A 16,674-nucleotide genomic window follows, 5' to 3' on the forward strand; every position below is an offset into this window, starting at 1 on the left:
GTGTCAGTGGAGTCCAAGCACTATTTCAACCACACAGGTTTGGATGAACTCCCCACAAAGGGAGGTGAAGAGCACCCCCAGCAAAACACACACACACACACACACACACAAACACAAACCACTCCCGGTGGTGGGAGGGGAACAGGAGAAAGGACAAAAGACGTAAGAGATGAAGAGAAAGGAAGGAGGGAGGGAGGAAAAGGTAAAACGAAAAGGACAAACACTAATATCCCCAGTGATTCTACGGGACAAAATCACAGGGAGGGAATAAAATTCTGCCACCTTGAACTAGTGTTTTCCATGCCTAGAATTCAGCTGGCACCAGGTGGATCAGACTGAACAGGATACAAACCTCTCCGAGGCACTTACTTTCCTCAAAGAGAGACCTCAAGGAGGAGACTTGCTGAAGCAAAGCCAGAGGGGTCTCTGAGGTTTCCCTGGCCCTCATGTCAGCATCTCTCTCTGATGTCAGCATCTCTCTCTGAGGTCACCACCTCCCTAACACATTTGACCAATAAGCTGACGTCCTGCAAAAGGCCTTTGTGATGTCACTGCCACACCCAACCAAACCCTGAAGTGCTAATGTCCTCCTGCTGGCCTCACACTTTGAAGGTTTGAGCTACTCTGTGTGGATCACCCCACTCAATGCGTCTTCATTCTAGGAAGCAAGCCGGCTAGACAGTAAAACATCAGAGGCTGCTCCCAATGCTACACTCCGTGTTTCCAAAATTACTACACTTTATGGCCAGAAGAGACCTTTAGAGCATCTAATCTAAGCCCCTGCATATCATGGGCTTCCTGTATAGTACAATAGTTACTTTTTGGGCACAAACATTCCAGAAAGGTATCTAGTCTAAATTAAATGACATTAAGAGATGGAGAATCCATCACTTTCCCTTTTAGTGAGTGCCAGGGGGATCCATTTCCCCTTCCATTAGCTCCCCATTTACAGTGAGCCAGAACAGTACCTGCAGCAGGGAGCGGGAGTTCCTGAAGGCCTCAGAGGCGCAGCACCTGCAGTGTCTCAGGCAAGTGGCGTAAGTGCAGGATGATGCGGAGCTGGTGCATCATTTTGGCCCTGACGTCCTCCTGCTGCAAGGGAACGAGAACCTGTCAGAGACTCAAAGGCCCCGAGGAATCAGGGGGAATTAAGGGAACCTGGAACCAGCAGTATTTCCACCCAGCACCTGCCCATCAATGAGAGATGAATTCACCTCCTGAACCCCACAATGGAGTCTTCTTGTCCTTTCTAGAAACCTCCAGAGCTAACCCCCCTCCTTGTAGGGTGAGCTCCTGCTACCTCCTGCTCAGTGCCCTTCACAGACATTCCACCTCCAAACCACAGCTCAAGTCATCAGAACCCTCTTCTCCACCCCGACACAGGTTGGGCTGGGAGGCGGCTCTAACAGGGTGTGCAGGAGGGATTCTGCCAGCAGTGAAGTGGGTTGCAGGGAGGTTGAGATCTTGACCCAAGTCATCCCAGACACTAATGCTAAGTCACACAATGGCAGCATCTACTGTCAGTGGGGTCCAAGCACTATTTCAACCCCACAGTTTTGGATCAACTCCCCACAAGGGGAGGTGAAGAGAACCAACAGCACCACACACACACACACACGCACACACACACACACACACACACACACACACACACACACACACACCCCACTCCTGGTGGTGTGAGGGGAACAAGAGAAAGGACAAAAGAAGTAAGAGATGAAGAGAAAGGAAGGAGGAATGGAGGAAAAGGTAAAACGAAAAGGACAAACCCTAGTGTTCCCAGTGATTCTACGGGACAAAATTCCAGGGAGGGAATAAAATTCTGCCACCTTAAACTACTGTTTTCCATGCCGAGAATTCAGCTGGCACCAGATGGATCAGACTGAGCAGGTTCCAAAACCTCTTGGAGGCTCGTACCTTCTAATTTTCAAGTAAAATCAGTAAAAGGAAAGGAGAAAACTCGAAAGAGGCTCCTGCTCGCACTTAAATACGTGAACCCTAATACTCTCTCAGTCCTCAAAAAGAAACCTCGAGAAGCAGACTTGCTGAAGCAAAGCCACAGGGGTCTCTGAGGTTTCCCTGGTCGTAAGCCCCTGTCCTCCCTGGCTGAAGACAGCATCTCTCTCTGAGGTCACCACCTCCCTAACACCTTTGACCAGTACGCTGAGGTCCTTGAAAAAGCCTTTGTGATATCACTGCCACACCCAACCAAACCCTAAAGTGCTCATGTCCTGCTGCTTGCCTGACACTTTGAAGGTTTGAGCTACGCTCTGTGGATCACACCACAAAATTCGTCTTCATTCTAGGAAGCAAGCTAGCTAGACAGTAAAACATCAGAGGCTGCTCCCAATACTACACTCAGTGTTTCCAAAATTTGTAGACGTTATGGCCACAAGAGACCTTTAGAGCATCTCATCTAAGCCCCTGCATATCATAGGCCTCCTGTATAGTACAATAGCTACTTTTTGGGCACACACATTCCAGAAAGGCATCTAGTCTTCATTCAATGACATCAAGAGATGGAGAATCCACCACTTTCCCTTTTAGTGAGTGCCAGGGGGCTCCATTTCCCCTTCCACTAGCTCGCCATTTAGAGGGAGACAGAGCAGTACCTGCAGCAGGGAGCAGGAGATGCTGAAGGCATCAGAGGCGCAGCCCCTGCAGTGTCTCAGGCACCTGGCGCAAGTGGCGGATAATGCGGGTGCATCACTTTGGCCGTGACGTCCTCCTCCTGCAAGGGAACGAGAACCTGTCAGAGACTCAAACGCCCCGAGGAATCAGGGGGAATTAAGGGCACCTGGAACCAGCAGTATTTAAACTGACTACCTGCCCACCACTGAGGGATGAATTCACCTCCTGAACCCCAGAATGGAGTCTTCTGGTCCTTTCTAGTAACCTCCAGTGCCAATCCACCACCCTGTAGGGTGAGCTCCTGCTACCTCCCCCTCAGTACCCTTGACAGCTGTTCTACCTCCAAACCACAGCTCAAGTTATCAGAACCCTCTTCTCCACCCCAACCCAGGTTGCGCAGGGAGGCGGCCCTAGCAGGGGGGGCAGGAGGGATTCTGCCAGCAGTGAAGTGGGTTGCGGGGAAGTTGAGATCTTGCCCCAAGTTGTCCCAGACACTAATGCTAAGCCACAGGATGGCAGCATCTAGTGTCAGTGGAGTCCAAGAACTATTTGAACCCGACAGTTCTGGATCAACTTCCCACAAGTGGAGGTGAAGAGCACCCCCAGCAACACACACACCACTCCTGGAGGTGGGAGGGGAACAAGAGAAAGGACAAAAGAAGTAAGAGATGAAGAGAAAGGAAGGAGGGATGGAGGAAAAGGTAAAACGAAAAGGACAAACCCTAGTGTCCCCAGTGATTCCACGGGACAAAATTCCAGGGAGGGAATAAAATTCTGCCACCTTAAACTACTGTATTCCATGCCGAGAATTCAGCTGGCACCAGATGGATCAGACTGAGCAGGTTCCAAAACCTCTTGGAGGCTCTTACCTTCTAATTTTCAAGTAAAATCAGTAAAAGGAAAGGAGAAAACTCGAAAGAGGCTCCTGCTCGCACTCACATACGTCAACCCTAACACTCTCTCAGTCCTCAAAAAGAAACCTCGAGAAGGAGACTTGCTGAAGCAAAGCCACAGGGGTCTCTGAGGTTTCCCTGGTTGTAAGCCCCTGTCCTCCCTGGCTGAAGACAGCATCTCTCTCTGAGGTCACCACCTCCCTAACACCTTTGACCAGTACGCTGAGGTCCTTGAAAAAGCCTTTGTGATATCACTGCCACACCCAACCAAACCCTAAAGTGCTCATGTCCTGCTGCTGGCCTGACACTTTGAAGGTTTGAGCTACGCTCTGTGGATCACACCACAAAATTCGTCTTCATTCTAGGAAGCAAGCTAGCTAGACAGTAAAACATCAGAGGCTGCTCCCAATACTACACTCAGTGTTTCCATAGGTAGGAGACTTTCTGGCCAGAAGAGACCTTTACAGCATCTCATCTAACCCCCTCCATATCATAGGCTTCCAGTATAGTACAATAGTTACTTTTTGGGCACACACATTCCAGAAAGGCATCTAGTCTTCAATCAATGACATCAAGAGTTGGAGAATCCACCACTTTCCCTTTTAGTGAGTGCCAGGGGGCTCCATTTCCCCTTCCACTAGCTCCCCATTTACAGTGAGCCAGAGCAGTACCTGCAGCAGGGAGAGGGAGTTGCTAAGGCCTCAGAGGAACAGCCCAGGCAGTGTCTCAGGCACATGGCGTAAGTGCCGGATGATGCGGAGCTGGTGCATCCCTTTGGCCGTGACGTCCTCCTCCTGCAAGGGAACGAGAACCCTTTCAGAGACTCAAATGCCCCGAGGAATCAGGGGCAATTAAGGACACCTGGAACCAGTAGTATTTCCACCCAGCACCTGCCCACCACTGAGGGATGAATTCACCTCCTGAACCCCAGAATGGAGTCGTCTTCTCCTTTCTAGTAATCTCCAGTGCCAACCCCCGTCCTTGTAGGGTGAGCTCCTGCTACCTCCCCCTCAGTGCCCTTGACAGCTGTTCCACCTCCAAACCACAGCTCAAGTTATCAGAACCCTCTTCTCCACCCCCACCCAGGTTGGGCAGGGAGGCGGCTCTAGCAGGGGGGGGCAGGAGGGATTCTGGCAGCAGTGAAGTGGGTTGCGGGGAGGTTGAGATCTTGCCCCAAGTCATCCCAGACACTAATGCTAAACCACACGATGGCAGCATCTAGTGTCAGTGGAGTCCAAGCACTATTTCAACCCTACAGTTTTCGAGGAACAGGAGAAAGGACAAAAGAAGTAAGAGATGAAGAGAAAGGAAGGAGGGATGGAGGAAAAGGTAAAACAAAAAGGACAAACCCTAATGTCCCCAGTGATTCTACGGCACAAAATCCAAGAGATGGAATAAAATTCTGCCATCTTAAACTACTGTTTTCCATGCCTAGAATTCAGCTGGCACCACGTGGATCAGACTGAGCAGCTGCCAAAACCTCTTGGAGGCTCTTACCTTCTAAACAGGGACGTCTGTTTTCTAGTAAAATCAGTAAAAGGAAAGGAGAAAACTCGAAAGAGGCTCCTGCTCGCACTCACATACGTCAACCCTAACACTCTCTCAGTCCTCAAGAGAAACCTCGAGAAGGAGACTTGCTGAAGCAAAGCCACAGGGGTCTCTGAGGTTTCCCTGGCCATGCGCCCCTGTACTGCCTCGCTGATGGCAGCATCTCTCTCTGAGGTTACCACCTCCCTAACACCCAAGACAGTTTTGGATCAACTCCCAACAAGGGGAGGTGAAGAGCACCCCCAGCAACACACACACACACACACACATATACCACTCCTGGTGGTGGGAGGGGAACAAGAGAAAGGACAAAAGAAGTAAGAGATAAAGAGAAAGGAAGGAGGGATGGAGGAAAAGGTAAAACGAAAAGGACAAACCCTAATGTCCCCAGTGATTCTACCAGACAAAATTACAGGGAGGGATTAAAATTCTGCCACCTTGAACTAGTGTTTTCCATGCCTAGAATTCAGCTGGCACCACGTGGATCAGACTGAGCAGCTGCCAAAACCACTTGGAGGCTCTTACTTTCTAAACAGGGATGTCTGTTTTCTAGTAAAATCAGTAAAAGGAAAGGAGACAACTCGAAAGAGGCTCCTGCTCTCACTCACATACGTGAAACCTATGAAGGAAGGCTGAAAGAATTGGCTTTGTTTAGTTTGGAAAAGAGAAGACTGAGAGGAGACATGATAGCAGTTTTCAGGTATTTAAAAGGGTGTCATAAGGAGGAGGGAGAAAACTTGTTCACCTTAGCCTCTAAGGATAGAACCAGAAGCAATGGGTTTAAAGTGCAGCAAGGGAGGTCTAGGTTGGACATTAGGAAAAAGTTCCTAACTGTCAGGGTGGTTAAACACTGGAATAAATTGCCGAGGGAGGTTGTGGAATCTCCATCTCTTGAGATATTTAAGAGTAGGTTAGATAAATGTCTATCAGGGATGGTCTAGATGGTATTTGGTCCTGCCATGCGGGCAGGGGACTGGACTCGATGACCTCTCGAGGTCCCTTCCAGTCCGATAACCTATGAATGTATGAAAAAAACACTGTTCTCCACCCCCACCCAGGTTGGCCAGGGAGGCGGCTCTAGCAGGGGGGGCAGGAGGGATTCTGGCAGCAGTGAAGTGGGTTGCGGGGAAGTTGAGATCTTGCCCCAAGTCATCCCAGACACTAATGCTAAGCCACAGGATGGCAGCATCTAGTGTTAGTGGAGTCCAAACACTATTTCAACCCTACACTTTTCGAGGAACAGGAGAAAGGACAAAAGAAGTAAGAGATGAAGAGAAAGGAAGGAGGGATGGAGGAAAAGGTAAAACAAAAAGGACAAACCCTAATGTCCCCAGTGATTCTACGGCACAAAATCCAAGGGATGGAATAAAATTCTGCCATCTTAAACTACTGTTTTCCATGCCTAGAATTCAGCTGGCACCACGTGGATCAGACTGAGCAGCTGCCAAAACCTCTTGGAGGCTCTTACCTTCTAAACAGGGACGTCTGTTTTCTAGTAAAATCAGTAAAAGGAAAGGAGAAAACTCGAAAGAGGCTCCTGCTCGCACTCACATACGTCAACCCTAACACTCTCTCAGTCCTCAAAGAGAGACCTCGAGAAGGAGACTTGCTGAAGCAAAGCCACAGAGGTCTCTGAGGTTTCCCTGGCCCTGTGCTCCTGTCCTGCCAGGCTGATGTCAGCATCTCTCTCGGAGGTCACCACCTCCCTAACACCTTTGACCAATAGGCTGACGTCCTGCAAAAGGCCTTTGTGATATCAATGCCACACCCACCCTTCCCCGGAAGTGCTAATGTCCTGCTGCTGGCCTGACACTTTGAAGGTTTCAGCTACTCTCTGTGGATCACCCCACTCAATGCCTGTTCATTCTAGGAAGCAAGCCGGCTAGACGGTAAAACATCAGAGGCTGCTCCCAATGCTACACTCAGTGTTTCCAAAATTAGGGGACTTTATGGCCAGAAGAGACCTTTAGAGCATCTCATCTAACCCCTTGCATACGATAGGCTTGCTCTATAGTACAATAGTTACTTTTTGGGCACACACATTGCAGAAAGGCATCTAGTCTTCCTTCAATGACATCAAGAGATGGAGAATCCACCACTTTCCCTTTTAATGAGTGCCAGGGGGCTCCATTTCCCCTTCCACTAGCTCCCCATTTACAGTGAGCCAGAGCAGTACCTGCAGCAGGGAGCGGGAGTTGCTGATGGCCTCAGAGGCACAGCCCCTGCAGTGTCTCAGGAATCTGGCGCAAGTGCCGGATGATGCGGAGCTGGTGCATCACTTTTGGCCGTGACGTCCTCCTGCTGCAAGGGAACGAGAACCTGTCAGAGACTCAAACGCCCCGAGGAATCAGCGGGAATTAAGGGCACCTGGAACCAGCACTACTTCCACCCATCACCTGCCCACCACTGAGGGATAAATTCACCTCCTGAACCCCAGAATGGAGTCTTCTTGTCCTTTCTAGTAACCTCCAGTGACAACCCCCCTCCTTGAAGGATGAGCTCCTGCTATCTCCCCCTCAGTGCCCTTGACAGCTGTTCCACCTCCAAACCACAGCTCAAGTTATTAGTACCTTTGGACACAGACTGGCTAACCTAGTGAGGAGGGCTTTAAACTAGGTTCGACGGGGACAGGTGAGCAAAGCCCACAGGTAAGTGGGGAACATGGAGACCGGGGAGATGGGTCAAAAACGAGAGGGAGTGTGGGCTATATTGTCAGAGGGAAAGGAGGGTCAGGATAAAACTGGGAGGAAAGATCAAACCAGTATCTTAGATGCCTATATACAAATGCGAGAAGTATGGGAAATAAGCAGGAAGAACTGGAAGTGCTAATAAATAAATACAACTATGACATTGTTGGCATCACTGAAACTTGGTGGGATAATACACGTGATTGGAATGTTGGTGTGGATGGGTACAGCTTGCTCAGGAAGGATAGACAGGGGGAAAAGGGAGGAGGTGTTGCCTTGTATATTAAAAATGTACACACTTGGACTGAGGTAGAGATGGACATAGGAGACGGAAGTGTTGAGAGTCTCTGGGTTAGGCTAAAAGGGGTAAAAAACAAGGGAGATGTCATGCTAGGAGTCTACTACAGGCCCTCTAACCAGGTGGAAGAGGTGGATGAGGCTTTTTTTAAGCAACTAACAAAATCATCCAAAGCCCAAGATTTGGTGGTGATGGGGGACTTCAACTATCCGGCTATATGTTGGGAAAATAACACAGCGGGGCACAGACTATCCAACAAATTCCTGGACTGCATTGGAGACAACTTTTTATTTCAGAAGGTTGAAAAGGCTACTAGGGGGGAAGCTGTTCTAGACTTGATTTTAAGAAATAGGGAGGAACTCGTTGAGAATTTGAAAGTAGAAGGCAGCCTGGGTGAAAGTGATCATGAAATCATAGAGTTTGCAATTCTAAGGAAGGGTAGAAGGGAGAACAGCAAAATAGAGACAATGGATTTCAGGAAGGCAGATTTTGGTAAGCTCAGAGAGCTGATAGGTAAGGTCCCATGGGAATCAAGACTGAGGGGAAAAACAACTGAGGAGAGTTGGCAGTTTTTCAAAGGGACACTATTAAGGGCCCAAAAGCAAGCTATTCCGCTGGTTAGGAAAGATAGAAAATGTGGCAAAAGACCACCTTGGCTTAACCATGAGATCTTGCATGATCTAAAAAATAAAAAGGAGTCATATAAAAAATAGAAACTGGGACAGATTACCAAGGATGAATATAGGCAAACAACACAGGAATGCAGGGGCAAGATTAGAAAGGCAAAGGCACAAAATGAGCTCAAACTAGCTACGGGAATAAAGGGAAACAAGAAGACTTTTTATCAATACATTAGAAGCAAGAGGAAGACCAAAGACAGGGTAGGCCCACTGCTTAGTGAAGAGGGAGAAACAGTAACAGGAAACTTGGAAATGGCGGAGATGCTTAATGACTTCTTTGTTTCGGTCTTCACCGAGAAGTCTGAAGGAATGCCTAACATAGTGAATGCTAAAGGGAAGGGGGTAGGTTTAGCAGATAAAATAAAAAAAGAACAAGTTAAAAATCACTTAGAAAAGTTAGATGCCTGCAAGTCACCCGGGCCTGATGAAATGCATCCTAGAATACTCAAGGAGCTAATAGAGGAGGTATCTGAGCCTCTAGCTATTATCTTTGGAAAATCATGGGAGACGGGAGAGATTCCAGAAGACTGGAAAAGGGCAAATATAGTGCCCATCTATAAAAAGGGAAATAAAAACAACCCAGGAAACTACAGACCCCAGTGAGTTTAACTTCTGTGCCAGGGAAGATAATGGAGCAAGTAATTAAGGAAATCATCTGCAAACACTTGGAAGGTGGTAAGGTGATAGGGAACAGCCAGCATGGATTTGTGAAGAACAAATCATGTCAAACCAATCTGATAGCTTTCTTTGATAGGATAACGAGCCTTGTGGATAAGGGTGAGGCTGTGGATGTGGTATACCTAGACTTTAGTAAGGCATTTGATACGGTCTCGCATGATATTCTTATTGATAAACTAGGCAAATACAATTTAGATGGGGCTACTATAAGGTGGGTGCATAACTGGCTGGATAACCGTACTCAGAGAGTTGTTATTAATAGTTCCCAATCCTGCTGGAAAGCCATAACGAGTGGGGTATCGCAGGGGTCTGTTTTGGGACCGGCGCTGTTCAATATCTTCATCAACGACTTAGATATTGGCATAGAAAGTACGCTTATTAAGTTTGCGGATGATACCAAACTGGGAGGGATTGCAACTGCTTTGGAGGACAGGGTCATAATTCAAAATGATCTGGACAAATTGGAGAAATGGTCTGAGTTAAACAGGATGAAGTTTAACAAAGACAAATGCAAAGTGCTCCACTTAGGAAGGAACAATCAGTTTCACACATACAGAATGGGAAGAGACTGTTGTGAAAGTGAAATGAATTATATTAAAGAAATAGAATGAATTAAAAAAATGCTGTATGTACCTTTAAGTAGAAATGAGAAATGCTGCAAGCCAGGGGGGCAGGAAAGCAGACATTAACTGCTTAACTTGCCACTTAAGGGCAATTGGTGAAGCATTAGTCTTAGATTGATAAGAGTTAACAAGGAAGCAGGTTATGCATATTGTGCTCCATGCATATTTTACAATTTTGCTCTCTCTGTCCCTTTGTTTAGTTTACACCCTTTTATCTGTATAAATAAGACTGTTTGAATCTTGCATGGAGGCTCACATTATCTGAATGTATTAGCAGAGCGCTGTGCTAATAAAACAGAGTGGTCTGACAAACTATGAGTCCTGAGTCTAACTTTGACAATTTGGAGGTTCCACCGAGATGGCAACCGTCTTCACTGGGGCTGTGTGATCCCTGACCGTTTTTGTAGGATGACCGTGGTAGCCGGCACCTGGGCATTTGGCCCGAGCGGTCCTCCTCCTGAACAGAAGGGTGCACGACCACAGTGAGGTCTACGCCATCGAACCTGTTGGTTCCCACTCTGTTCTGGTAGGGATCCCGGGATCTGACATCAGGAATCTGGTCAGGTAATTATTTCTGTGTTTTGTCCGGACTGAGGACTGTCCTGTCTCTGTGTCTATCCGTCCTCCTGTGGAGTGTTTGAGTCTGGGTGCCATCTCCGTCCGGGGATCGGCCAACCAAGGGGTTCCTGTCCCCGCGGTCTGAGTGAGTGAAATCTGCACAATCGCAGCCGCACCGCACCTTGGGTAAAACCCTTGGTGTGAAAGCAAGGGCGATTGAGACAGTAGCCTGTGGGCTCCTTTTGTGTGTTGCACCGGGCATCGCTCTGACGAACCCGAATTTCCTTCTTGTGTGATTGGTGTGTGTAAAGTCCTCCTGTATTGGTAACAAGACGTCTAAGTCGGGACAGTTCCCTAAAGGAATGCCGGCTCAGTTTTAGGAAGGGTCCGGACTCCTGTAAATTTCTGGAAAAATGGTCTAGGCTAACTCAGGGAGATCCCAAAACTCAGTGGCCATTGTTAAAACCTTGGAACAAGGACCGAGTGGACATCTTAAAAAAAAAAAAAAAAACTCGGCCAGCCTAAAACTAAATTGGCTAAAGGAGAGGTTAATTGTTTCATGCAGTGGTGGGAAGAGGCAAATCGTAGGTGGACAAAATCAAAACTCACCTCTCTCAAATATTCAAATAATAAATTAAAAGCTTTATTAAAAGCCTCCTCTCCCACCACCAGTCTGAGCGCTCCCCTTCACCCTGTACTCTGACAAAAAAAAAACAACAACCCCGGATCGATCCCAACTCCCTTCATACTCCCCTCTCATTGTAAAAAGGATAAAATGCCCCTTGTTCTGTTCCCCTTCGTTGTCTGCCTCAGAAACTGATTCTTTAGTGTTCCATTACCAATTCAGCAAGGAGCGTGGGTCCTCAACTAGCCCCCACCCTTCTGGTCCCTTTCCTTAAGCATTTCTTTCAAAATTGTGAAATGACCACAATATCACTCACAAAAATGGTTCATTGGAAAAAGCAGGATTGGGCCCAGACAAGCAGGCAAGCAACAGATAAAGAAACTAAAAAAAAAAAAAAAAAAAAAACAGGTTGGAAGCCCTAAGGGCATAGTGTCAGGAGTAAGTGCAAGTATGAACCCCTGGAACAATACTTAAAAGGGTGAAATCTGAGTTAATAAAGGTGTCATTTTGGGAAATAAACAAGTGATTTAAGGAAAGAGTGAAAAGTTAACTCTACAGAGGCTGGAGAGAATTAAACAGTTAAACTTTGTGAAAATGTTAAAAAGGATCTTGTTAAAAGAATTCTTGGTTTCTTTGCAGCCATTCTAAAGGAAAAATGGGCCCTTTTCCAGAGGAATGTCTGTAAATAATCCAGGTAAAGAGACTATCTAATTAAAATCATTTGACTATGGACAATTGAGTCAAATTTGCTAAAAGAACATAGGGGGGTTCTATTGGAACTTAACTGCCCCAAATGTATAAAGGTAATGTAATCTATGTACAGCTATGTAAAAACAAAGCAGTGTAAGAGGGATGTTAAGGGAGAGAAAATGTGTATGTATCTGTCTGTCTGTGGGAATATGTGAGGTTTGTAAAACTCCTGTTTTGTAAGTTTAAGATAAATTGGTTTGGTTTTGTTTATAATGCCACTAAAAATCCATTTGACTCTTTAATTCAAAGTTGCAAAACTGACAGACCTTTTTGCCAGACACAGGTAATCAGTGTTGGTTGACTTTGAGATTTGGTATTTAACCCTTAAGGGGTAACTTGATTCTTTACAAAATTTAAATGTTTTCAAATAAAGACCAAGTCATGACTGCAGCAGGACAGTCAAAAATCAGAAAAATAGGGAGAGATTCTGGATTCTGTTTGTTTGTTTTTGTAACAAAATAGCAAATGAAAGCTGTACGAAAAGAATAAAGACAGTGGCCCTCTGAAGCAACAGCAGGGGTGAGGTGCACAAAACAAAAAGAAGAAATGTTAGAAACACTGAGCCTTAAAATGGCTCTGTGTAATCAGACTGTCTCTTTGATAAGGGTACATAAAACTCTGTAAGAACAAAAGAAACAGTTACACCTTATGTAAAAATGAATATGGCTAATGTTTTAAAAGTTAAAGTATAGAAGGAATGTGCAGACGTGTGCAGTGTATATTATAGAGGGGGTAAAAGAAATGCAAACAAAACATGCTACTTAATTAAAATCCTATTAGGGCTCCAAAGGAGCCACAATAGACTGTGTTTTCTTTTTCAGATCTGTGTGTGTTTTGGAAGCAAGAGTTAAAAGTAATCAAAACTCTGGTAAAAGTTAATTGTGTTCCTTTTAAGACAGAGTCTCTGAGCTCTGCTAATGGTTTTGAATCCAAAAGCAGAGCCTGTGTGGATGCAAATGATCTAACTGATAAAGGAAGTGAGAGAACTGCCAGCACAAAGAAGTTGCAGATAAAGAACATACCTGGTCAGCAAACAAATTGCCTAAATAAAAGGCACAGTATAACAAGATACCTTTAATTAAAATAAATTTAATGTTAATAAGTACCCCTGTAACAATGTATAGTGTGTATGATTTTGGGGGGGGGGGAAAAATCCTTTATGGTAATGATGCTTTTCAGCTGTTAACCTGTGAACAAACTTAAAGATTAATACAGCAGGAAAGATATTGTAACCTTGGTCTGCTGTAAAGGGAAAACTGAGGTACATCACCTCATGGATTTAATGACTGAACAGTGGGATAATTTCCCCATAACTCTTAAAAGATAGAAGCCATTAAAACCTGGCCTGCCTATAGAACAAAAACACAGGAAAATATGGAGGTAATTCCTCTTGTTTTGCCTGCAATCAGCAAGGGTATTTGTAAAAGAAAGGAATATTTTAAGCAATAATAAATGCCACCCCAAAAGGGGTAGAAAAATGTTATTTTTGTCTTTCAGAAAAAGCTAATATCAGCTACAGGACAACCTAATAAGAAACAAATACAAGTGGGTATGCTTATCCATGCCTGTTGCTCCAAAGCCCTGTAGTGAAGACATCTCCCTAGGATCCTGTATGTGGGATAAAATGAATAATGACACCAAAGTACTGTATAATGGGCTATGTGCATGTGTTAATTCTTGGGGAGAAAAGTGTTTTAAAAGAATGGAAGTGTTAGCAACCTTCCAATAGATAAATGTAATGTAATGTAATGTAATGTGTTTACAAAAGGTAAAAAGGTAACATAGTTCCTAAAACAAACAAAAGGGCAATGTGGGAAACCGAACCATTCATATTATACATGCGAATGGCAACATGTTAAGAATTGCCACTGCAGAAAGACATAACAGCTTACCATTGGTATAATATATTTTCTGAATGGTCTCCCACAACTACTGGCGTACTAATGTTACTAACCCTAATTGTTTTTGATTTTAAATTGTATGTGTTTAATTGTAACGTTTGAAATGTGCTGTTGGATAAAACAAATGTATGCAAAGCTAGAGCCACAGGCCCAAATCACCTCCCAGTATTTTCTATTACGTGGACTAAATAAGAAGTGACACTGGCGATTAATAATCTTAGTGTCAAAAGGGGGATATGTAGGAGCAGGATTTTATAATGTCCCATAAGAATTAATGTATGATTTGATTTCATCCCTGTCAGCCACCCTTTTTGAATAGCAGAAAGGAATGACAGACCAGAACAATCCTTATGACTGATTATGGTCACCCTTTTGTTTTAGAATAAGTTATAATGTCTACTATGGTTTCCTATATGTATTACAGAGTAGGCCTCTAGTTAAATATACATTTGTTTGTTTTAAGGTTTAGTAAGTAAGAAACAGGATTCTCTAGTGTGTCTATGTTAAGTAGATTAGAGGAACATTGAAGGCCTGCGTCTCAATGTAAATTGTCTTGGTTATTGATTGCAAAACTTAGCAAGGTTTAATTTGCAATGCCTTTTTTGCTTCATATAAAATACTACTGTTTGTATTCTCAATCTGTGTGAATAAGGAATGTATGCATCAGGAAAAGATAAGGTGTGAAGGCCATTGTTATAGCCAGAGTCAAGGAAGAAGAAGTAAAGAGACTTAAAGGACATCAAAGAATCATCAGGTACTGCTTACTATCCAGATGGCTGTTAAACTGTCTGGCATCAGAGCGTGCATACATGCTTCGCAGTGTAAGAAGGCACCCCCCAGCAAACCAATCACCTCAGGACCACGCAGAGTCAATTTTGACTCCGGAAGAAGACGTAGAGGAACAGCCTGCAATACCTTACCATCTACGCTCTCGTAAGGGTTGCCAGAAACAGACGAGGACCTAAAGCAAGGCCCAAAAAGAAGCAGTAGTGAGCCTAGCGCCTGCTGCCTGGTGGATGTAAAACCGTGACTGCGGTTCCCTCAGTTGAGGTTGTCAGAACCGAAGGGCCTTGCCTCCAACATGAGCCTCTGGTGGCGCCTGTTCCTTGGCTGCTGGTGTCTTAAGGTCTGGGGAGTCCACAATGACAATTCTTTTATCCAGCAGCAAGTGTGGATAGCTCAGACTCTCAATATTTCTAATTGCTGGGCCTGCAGCCACATCCCAGCCCACTCTCAAGCTGGTGTTCCTGTCCTGGCAATCCCACTCAATTCCCCAGACCTCACTGGAGGACTTCATCCGTTTAACAAAACATGGAACAATAATGACACTTGGGAAGCAGTGGGAATAATTGTATCTAAATGGATAAGAGTGGTGGAGGGAAAAGGTCATTGGTGTTGGGTGTGTAATGGGACAGGGCTGGATCTGGGAAAAAGTCATTGCCTTCAGCATATTGTGGCCAATGGTATATGGGATTATTCGAACAAAACTAAAGAGTGGCGGGCCGGGTATGGGGATATGAATTTTTTCTCGACCTGGGATCAAACAGAAAAATCAATCTCATGTTCCCCCTACAGTAACCTTAGTGAAAACAATACAATCTTTCGATGCCATGCAAATAACACCACTCCTCGTAAGGAGAATTACCCTGTACCCTTCGGAGGATATTACTCCTCCTTTGTAGGCACCTATGTGACAAATGGGTGCAACCAACCCTTCCCGGCCTTAATAGGCCATCATTGGGTTTGTGGGACCAAAGCTTATACTGTGTTACCAGCTAACTGGTCAGGTATCTGTTATCCTGCCTGACTCTTCCCACAATTCCGAGTGCTTGGGTCCTTCCCACGAGAATGCCTTCGTAATTTCAGGCAAAGAAGAAGGGACTTTTCAGATGCCCAATGGTATGTAAATAACATAAGCCCCTTGACCTGGGAAGAGGCCATTGGCGGTTCCCTTATCCCACTTGGGGGAGTAATACACCATGCAAAAAGGCTCCTAAGGTTACAAGCAGTAGTTGAAATAATGGCAAATGAAACCGGAGAGAGTTTAAAGACCCTGGCCAAAGAAACAGGGGCGATCCAACAGATGGCCCTCCAAAACTGTCAGGCATTGGACATAGTGCTGGCAGCCAAAGGAGGGACCTGTGCTCTCATTGGAAAAGGATGTTGTGTGGTCATACCTGACGACACCAATGAGGTAATAGATCGTGCTAGTCACTTAGAACAAATTGCACATCTTCCCCATGAAGAGCCAAGTTATTTATGGAAGTGGCTAAGTAACCTATTCAATTTCTCTGGCATAGGAAACTGGTTGTTTCAGGGAGCCCTGACTATCCTGTGTGGAATCCTAATGATTTTTGTATGCTTTCAGTTAATCTCCTGTTGTATCCAGAATTGTGTACGGTATGCCACCCAGGTGACTGCCCCAAAACAGAGTGCTAATATGATGGTGTTAAATATCACTGATGAACGAAGAGATAAAGAACTATTAATATGTGGAACCCAGTAATTGTTGGTCTTTGCGTAAGCTTGACCAAAAGGAGGGATTGTGAAAGTGAAATGAATTATATTAAAGAAATAGAATGAATTAAAAAATGCTGTATGTACCTTTAAGTAGAAATGAGAAATGCTGCAAGCCAGGGGGGCAGGAAAGGAAGAAATTAACTGCTTAACTTGCCACTTAAGGGCAATTGGTGAAGCATTAGTCTTAGATCGATAAGAGTTAACAAGGAAGCAGGTTATGCATATTGTGCTCCATGCATATTTTACAATTTTGCTCTCTTTGTCCCTTTGTTTAGTTTACAC

At 45.2% G+C, this 16,674-nt stretch overlaps 1 long non-coding RNA gene across 1 annotated transcript; it reads right to left on the bottom strand.

Annotated features, from left to right (window-relative positions):
- Positions 1 to 982: 982 nt before the first annotated feature.
- On the bottom strand, positions 983 to 4,312 carry LOC135978083 (uncharacterized). The gene is made up of 3 exons (XR_010595515.1): positions 4,196 to 4,312; positions 2,613 to 2,731; positions 983 to 1,092 (listed from the first exon to the last, which is right to left on the bottom strand). It is a non-coding gene; the product is annotated as an uncharacterized LOC135978083 (long non-coding RNA).
- Between the last annotated feature and the right edge of the window lie 12,362 nt (positions 4,313 to 16,674).

The sequence above is a fragment of the Chrysemys picta genome, unplaced genomic scaffold, assembly GCF_011386835.1.
Source record: "Chrysemys picta bellii isolate R12L10 unplaced genomic scaffold, ASM1138683v2 scaf111, whole genome shotgun sequence".
NCBI lineage: Eukaryota > Metazoa > Chordata > Testudines > Emydidae > Chrysemys > Chrysemys picta.